This window comes from Echinops telfairi, unplaced genomic scaffold (assembly GCF_000313985.2).
Source record: "Echinops telfairi isolate 266 unplaced genomic scaffold, ASM31398v2 ScPeMD7_2;HRSCAF=8, whole genome shotgun sequence".
In the NCBI taxonomy this organism is placed as follows: Eukaryota; Metazoa; Chordata; class Mammalia; order Afrosoricida; family Tenrecidae; genus Echinops; species Echinops telfairi.
Genome location: NW_022103898.1, coordinates 30,571,013 through 30,579,709, shown reverse-complemented (window position 1 = coordinate 30,579,709; position 8,697 = coordinate 30,571,013). Strand labels below are relative to the sequence as shown.

Genomic DNA, 8,697 nt, shown 5'->3' with positions numbered 1-8,697 from the left:
GACCCAAAATAAAAGCCCAGGGAAACAGAAGTTGCTGTTCTCATTAAAGGAGAGAGGTATTTTTATTCATTGTTTTTATTCACATCAGTTACTTTAACATGCCTGGAAGGGGCCTCTTCCAGGGTAGCAGTATTAAAGTAGCAGCTTATTCACTGATTATAAACAAACATTAGTCAAGTTGACTTACAAAAGTTAGTGCACGAATAAGAAGGAAAAGAATTACCTTTTCCCTGACTGATGGGATGAATCCCAAGGGGCTCTTCTGGCCTTGTGACAATATGCTGTAAAGGAAGCTTGGAATTAAACCCAAACTCTTTTGACCATGACTTAGAAGTCTCTCCATGATTTGTTGCATGCCTGCTTCTTGTCCTCATCTTACATCTCCCCTAGTCTTGTCCCACCAATCCCCTCCTGGCCCCCCCATACTCAGAGATGGACTGTTCTGTAACACAATGTTCATGTGGTGAATGACTTCTCTTCTTAGGTCTCGACCTAAATATCACTCCCTGGTCACCCTCAAGGTAGCGATTTTCTCTACTCCATAATTTTCTCCAGGACAGATCATTTCCATCATAACTCTTTCAACACTTGGGATTAATTTTCTTTATAGACCTGTGCATTTAATTTCTTCTAGGTATTAATCTTCCCTCATAGGCAGTGACTTGATTGACTGATGACCCATTTTGACCATAAGCAGTTGCCCTGGATTTAATTCTGAGTCATAGCACCCCGGTGTGTATTACGGTAGAAGAATGCATCATAGGATTTTCAGCAGCTGTTTTTTTCAGTATGTTGCCCATTCTTTCTTCTGAGGTATCTCGGGATGGGCTCATACCTTCAAGTGAGTGATGGAATTCAGCTGGTGCAGCATCACTGAGACCTAATTTTGTGTTTAAATGGCCCTTGTAATCAGGGTTCTCTCAAAGGTGGACATTTGGGCAGCTGCTTAAGGAGAAATTCACAAGTTTGCATTTCTTCCTTTTTTTTAAGGCTTATCTGTGCAAACAACAACAGTGCTCTGATATCATGTTGAAATAGTAAACTATCTTTCAGTAGATCTTATTTTATACTTAAAAGGGTCACTAGAGCAGTGATCTAGTTGTCAAATCACTTGAATCCCCTCGCTGCTTCAAACTTCAGTTGACCACTCACACTACCCAAGGACTTCATTTTGACAAAGGGAGCAAAATTCCACCATGGGATTGTGTTAAAACTTTTGCTGAAACCAAGCTAGAATTTAAACCAAATCAAACCACTGCCATCAAGTTGATTTTGACTCATATTAACCTTACACGACAGAGTAGAACTACTCATTGCGTTTTTAAAACTATAAATCTCTTTGGGAGCAAACAGGCTCATCCTTCTTCCAAAGATTAGTCAGTGCTTTTAAACAACTGACCTGGTGGTTACAAATCCGGCAGTTGACTTGCTATGCCACCAGGCTTCTCGGTTCATGTTTATATAGGAAGAAATGAACATCTAGAGTGTAGGAATGGAGAATGGGATTTGTCATATGGAAAGGATTTCCTTGCAGTTGCAGATAGACTGAGTTAGTCCCCCCAGTGGAAATTCACTCTCATGTGGGGGTTGGATAGGAAATGTTCAAGACCAAGAAGTTTGGCTTGAGAACAAGTTGGTGAAGCAGAAACTAAGTTGAGGAAGAGAGAAATCCTCGAAGAGATGAAGACTCATCTCCACAAGGCAACATCTCAGCACTTTCCATGATGGTTCTCAGTATCTTCAAGAGCCTGACTGACCATGAGGAGTCTTGGTCCCAGGACCAGTGGCTTTACCGCTCTCTAAAGCTGAGTCTGTCTGTTCTTGGGTCAGACAACTGAAGGATGATCCTTTCTTCTCTCTGAGGTTAACCATTATGAATTATTTACTTTGTGAGCACATCCCACCAGTAGGATGATTTTCTACAGCTCTGATAATGAACTTTTCACTTCCCTGTGTTATACCTCTGGTCTAGAAGCTTTCTATATACCTTAAATTGCCCTTCTCTCTTGCCCCCCAAGATTCTGTGTATGCTCTGTTTACACATTAAAACCCTTTAAATTTTGACTCGTTTGATGACAATTCACCTGTGGCTTCTGAGAGAAAAGGTCCTCTCTAAACCCTGTCTTTCTGTTGTTACAGTAACGACATGTCCCTTCTGAAATGCTTCGTTTCCTGGGGACACTGTTGTGAGGATCATGACAGAGATCTATTCTGTCCCAACTCTAGTTCAGATTTGGAAGGAAAAAAAAATCCTGCACCCACAACAGTATTTGTTTCTTTGCAATATTGAAACCAGGATAAATTGATGGGGTAATAGAATCAAATCTTGACAAGAAGAAGGGCACGTTACATAATGAATTCTGATAGATATCCAGCGTATTCTACTTTACGTAAGAAAGCATAATGCTGATAATTTTTTTGCACTTTGATTATCGAGGTAAATTGTGCAATAGAATACATGGGTATAATGGAAGCTTCAAAAGTGGGAAGCAGCAGATGATAAATGGTATAAAACACAGTGGGTTCATTTACTTAGCTTTGATTTTAATGCTGGTAAAATGAATGAAACAATGTGTTTCTATGCGGAAATCCATATTAGCATAAATATATTTGTTAAAACAGGAAGTATAGATTGTGGTTAAATTTAGTAATGGCTGATGGTATGCTTGAATGTTTCTTTGTGATTAAATGTGAACAATTGCTCCTTTAAGGTAAAGGTCTGTGTATATGTGATTAATCAGATTGAAATGAAAGTACAGACAGCTCACGCCATGCGTGGTTATCAGAATGATTGATTTTAGCCTATGCTTTGAGGTGAAAAAATATCTGTTAATAACCCCAGCAGCCAATCCCCTGATGTCACTGATAGCTCAATGATTTGTGCACATTCTGCATTATTGAGCTCATTTGCAGCGATAGGGTCTTTGCAATGATCCATTGGATCACAAAATTATACCATGAAAGAAGTGACATCCAGATTTATGCAAGAGCTATGACTGCAAAGTGCATTTCATCAGTGAGGAGTTTAAAATTGCTGCTGTTGTAGCTGTCACGGGCGTGTTATTTTCTTTGGTTGTGTGTAGGCAAGGCTGTCAAGCATTTATCACACAAACTGGTGTTTTTGTGTGCCACAGCTCTCTGCCTGCTGGTGACAGCCAATCTCTGCATTGCGGGGTTATTAAGTCTTCAACTTTAAGATAGTACTTTACCAACTTGGGTGCTTTACACTTGATCATAAATACCGGAATGTTTTACTGGTTATGAAAAGTTCTGAACCAAATAGGAAAACAATTTTGCAGAAAGTGGTGCTGGATCATGGTGCGACTGCTGCTGTTCACCCCTGGGGTGGAAATAGGGTCACCTTCAGAAGCCTCAGGTCTAGGCCCCTCAAAAAGAAGGGCTGGGGTTAGCACGATGCATCTCCTGGGACACTGGTTTGTCTTCCCCACTCGATTACTGACTCCCAGCCACTCTGTTACCTAATTGTCAACCATTTCCCCCAACATGCCTTCTTACAAAGAAAGTTTTCCATCTCACAGCTACCAACATATTTGTTTCTGGAAGCATGTTGGTCCATTATGCCTAGAAACCTTGCTCTCTTTCAGATTGAAATAATATTTTTAATCTTATACTCACCATTGTTTGTGACTCATTGCTACACCATGAGACAGGAAACCAGGAGAAAGCAATGGATAAAGCTAGGTCTTGGCATAAAGCAGGGAGGTGTCTTTTACATAAAGAAATATGATACCTAGTGTGTTCCACTTTTATAAAAGGAAATATAACAAGAAGAACTGTTCTGAATTTGTATTAGTAGAGTACGCTGGGAGATAAAATATATAGCTACATTTCAATTGCTGCAAGTAAAAGATGTAAACACCACCCATGGCCATGGAGTCAATGCTGACTCACAGCAAAGCACATATAGGGTTTTGAGATTGTAAAACTTTACAGAGGAAACAGTCTTAATTTTATCCCTGGGAGTGGCTGGTGGTTTCGAACCACTGACATTGTGATGAACTGTCCAATGCTTACCTGGCATTGCCACCGGGGCTCCTTTAAACAAGAATATGTTTAATTATTTGGCTTCAATTGTAAGATGAATGAAGCAATCTATTTCTGTAGAAACTAGAAACTTAGAAGAGCCCTAGGATTATCTCTGGCACGATAGGTATTCTGTAGATAATATAGATAATTAGCAGCATTATTGACATTATTAATATAAAAGGAATACAATGATCATGTACACATTCATCTGGCAAATGGATGCTCATCAGAAGAAATGAGATTTGCTGAAGAAGCACACATCAGAGGGGCCAGAAGACACTTCCCAGAACTTGCCTACCATGCATCTTAAGTAGCTCTGCCGGTCCTGACCTAAATCTCTGTGACTGTACTACGCAGTGCAGTAGTTAATTGCCACATGTGGCTATTTAAATGTAAATTAATTAAAGGGAAATAAAAATAAAATTGAGTTCTTAAGTAACATCAGCCACATTCCAAGCACTTAAAGGCCACCTGTGCATCTTGTTGTTGCTGGCTGTGGTGGAGTCTGTGCTGACTCATGGTGACCTCATGCGTGTAGAAAAGAACTACTCCATAGGCTTTTCCCCACCACTTGTCTGTCATTTTGCTGGACCGTGTTGATATGCGTGTTGCTCTGGTGCTAAAGGCCATGCCACTGGTATTTCAAATACCAGGTATATCACCCAGCAGAGCTTATGGACTAAGAGCAGATTGCAAAAAAGAATAGGCTGTCCATTTCAGAGGAATTAGCCAATACAACCCTAGGGATGACACTGGAACATTGTATGACATTGAAAACCTTAGAGTGTTATCAGAGATGGTGCCAGAAAATGAACCCCACAGGCTAGAAGGTAATCAAACTCTAACAGAGGAAGAGTAGCCTTCTGACAGTGGAGTGGACCAATGTGGCTCAGAGGAAGCAAAGCCTTCAGGACCATCATTTGTGGATGAGGCACAACTCAAAATGAGAAAAACTGCTGTAACCTCTGCTAAAAAACCCTACTGTTGTTGTTCTTAGGCACCGTTGTGTCAATTCTGACCATAGCTACCACAGGCACAGCAGAATGAAACACTGCCCTGTCCCGCACCCTTCTCAGAAGTGTTCCCATGCTTGAGGCCATTGTTGCAGCCAATGTGCCAAGCCACATTCTTGAAGGCCTTCCTCTGTTTCACTGTCCCTCTGCTTTATCAACCATGCTACCTGATAACTTGTCCAAAGTACATGAGACAAAATATCCTTATCCTTGCCTCTAAGGTGCATTCTGGCTGTCCCATACTACTTCCCAGACAGATTTGTTTTGTTACTTTGGCAGTTCATGGTACTTCGAATATCCTTTGCCAACATCATAATCAAACTCATCAATCCTTCAGACTTCCTTATTAAATAGTCAACTCTCACACACATAAGAGGCAATTGAAAATACCATGGTTTGGGTCAGACATGTCTTAGTCTTCAAAGTAAACTCTCTGTTTTTCAACAATCCAAAGATTTACCCAATGCAATGTGTCATTTGATCTCTTGACTGCTGCTTCCATGAGCATTGATTATGGATTCAAGCCAGATGAAATCCTGGACAACTTCAATCTTTTCTTCATTTATCCTGATGGTTACTGTGGGTCCAGTAATAAGGATCTTGATCTTCTTTACATTGAGTTATAATCCATATCGAAGGGCTCAGTCCTTTATCTTCATCAGGAAGTGTTTCAAGTCCTCCTCACTTTCAGTAAGCAAGGTTGTGCAATCTGCACCCTGGAAATTGTAAATAATCCTTCCCCAAGCCTAATGCTATATTCTTCTTCATGTAATCTGCCTTTTCTGAAATATACCAAGTATGACTGTAGGAAAATTGGAAGTCCTTAAAAATTAAATGGAACAATTAAAAACTGATAGTACAGGAGTTACGGAGGTGAAATGTACTGGTATTGGCCATTTCGAACCAGAAAATCATAAGGCTTACTGTGTCAGCAATTATACAATCAAGAGGAATGGAATTGTATTTATCATCAAAAAGGGCATTTCAACATCTATCTTGAAGCACAATGCTGTCTGTGATAGGATAATGTCTATCCACATACATAGAAATCAAATAAATACAATGATTATACAAATTTATACACCAACCTCTAAAGCTAGTAATGCAGAAAAGGAAGAATTCTATCTATGTCTTCAGTCTGAAATTGATCAGGCATGCAGTCAAGAAGCATTCATAATTATTGGCGATTGGAATGCAAAAGTTGGAAACAAAGAAGAAGAAACAGTAATTGGAAAATATGGACTTGATAATGGAAGCAAAACTGGAGATCTCGTGACAGAATTTTGCAAGACCAGGGACTACTTGATCTAAAATACGCCCCCACCCCATCTTTTTTTTACCCTGTTTGAAACTTGCCCAAGCTCCAAGAGCACAGCGGGGCAACTTCCATGTTTCTTTTCCTCCTTTTACGACCACCCAGACCGGTGTTTTGATCCGATGGGAAAGGGAGGTGGAGGGTTAAAATACCCTTTTCAACAACACAAAATGTGACTATCCATATGGACTTCTCCAGACAGAATACACAGGAATCAAATTACTACATCTGTGCGAAGAGAAGATGGAGAAATTCAATATTGCAGCTAAAACCAGGCCAGGAACTGACTGTGGAACAGACCATCAATTGCTCATATATAAGTTCAGTTCGAAGCCAAAGAAACTGAAAACGAGTCTACCAGAGGCAAAATAGGACCTTGAGACTATTCCACTTGAATATGCAGAACATCTGAAGAACAGATTGATGCATTAAACATTAATGACAAAAGTCCTGATGAGCTATGGGAGGACATCAAGAACATCATAGATGAAAAAAAAGCAAAAGGTCATTAAGAAGACAGGAAAGAAAGAAAAGATCAAATTGGTTCTCAAAAGAAATTCTGACACTTGCTCTTGATCATAGAGTAGCTAAGGTAAATGGAAGAAATAATGAAGTCAAAGAGGTAAACAGAAAATTTCTAAGGGCAGTTTGAGAAGACAATGAAAAATCTTACAAAAGACCTAGAGTTAGAAAACCAAAAGGAAGAACACGGCCAACATATCTTAAACTGAAAGAGTTAAAGAAATCATTCTAGCCTCAAGGTACAATATTGAGAGTATATATGAGCATATTATTAAATAAGGAAGGAAACATTAAAATGGAGAGACTGTACCAAAAAACTAGTCAGCATTCAACCATTTCAAGAGGTAGCATATGAGCAAGAACCAAGGGTATTGAAGGAAGAATTTCAAGCTGTACTTTAAGTATTAGCTAAAAACAAGACTCCAGGAATGATGGAAAACTGATTGAAATGTTTCAACAATCTGATGAAGCACTGGGAGCACTCACCTATCTACACCAGGAAATTTGGAAAATAGTTGTTTGGTCAATTGACTGTAAGAGATCCATATTAGTACCCATTCCAAAGAAAGGTGGCTCGGCAGAATGCTCCAATTACAGAACAATACTATTGATATTACAGGAAAGTACAATTTTGCTGAAAAACACCCAATAATGGTTGCAGCAGTATATTTACAAGGAGCTGTCAGAAGTTCAGGCCAGATTCAGAAGAGGATGTGGGATAAGGGATATCATTGCTGGCATCAAATGGATCGTGGCTGAAAGCAGAGAATACCAAAAATATGTTTACTTGTGTTTTAGTGACAATGCCTAGTCGTTCGACTGTGTGGGTCATCACAAACTAGGGATAGACTTGAGGAGAATGGGAATTCCAGAAGACTTCATTGTGCTCATGCAGAAACTGCACACAGACCAAGAGGCATTTGTCTGGACAGAAACAAGGGGTTAAACATGATTTAAAATCTATCAGGATTGTGTCCTCTCACTGTATTTGTTCAATCTGTATGCTGAGCAAAGTATTAGAGAAGCTGGATCATCTGAAGAAAGATGTAGCATCAGGTTTGCAGGAAGGCTTATTAACAACCTGTGAAGTGCAGAATACACAACCTTACTTGCTGATGAAGATCAAGGTTTGCAGCCTTCAGCATGGATAACAACTCAGTGTAAAGAAGACCAAAATCCTCACAACTGGTCAAATAGGTAACATGATGATAAATGGAGAAAATATTGTAGTTGTCAAGGATTTCATCTTGCTTGGATCCACAGTCAATGGTCATGGAAGCTGCCGTCAAGAGAGCAAATGGCACATTGCATTGGGTTAATCTGCTGCACACAACTCTTTAAAAGTATTGAAAATCAGGGGGTTTCCTTTGAGGACAAAGGTGTGCCCATCCCAGGCCATGGCACTTTGAATGGCCTCCTTTTCATGTGAACGTTAGACATTGAATGAGGAAGGCTGAAAAAAATATGCATTTGATCTATATCAAAGAATACTCAAAGCACCATGAATTGCCAAGAGATGAACTAAATCTGTCTAGCTTCCAGGAAGAAGTACAGCCAGAATGCTTCTTAGAGGCAGAATGGCAAAATGTTATCTCTTGTACTTTGGACGTATTATCAGGAGAGACCAGTCCCTGGAGCAGGACTTGATTCTTGGTAAAGCGGCGGGGTCGTGAAAAGGAGGAAGACTCTTGAAGAGATGGATCGACACAATGACTGTCATAACGGGTTCAAGCATGACTGGTGGTGAAGCTGCCTCGGGCCCAGGCGGTGTTTTGTCCTGTTGTACAGAGGGGCCCTGTG

At 40.0% G+C, this 8,697-nt stretch overlaps 1 non-coding gene across 1 annotated transcript; it reads right to left on the bottom strand.

The window, feature by feature from the left end:
* Positions 1 to 6,399: 6,399 nt before the first annotated feature.
* LOC115870733 lies at positions 6,400 to 6,519 on the bottom strand. The gene has a single exon (XR_004046870.1). It is a non-coding gene; the product is annotated as a small nucleolar RNA SNORA61 (small nucleolar RNA).
* Between the last annotated feature and the right edge of the window lie 2,178 nt (positions 6,520 to 8,697).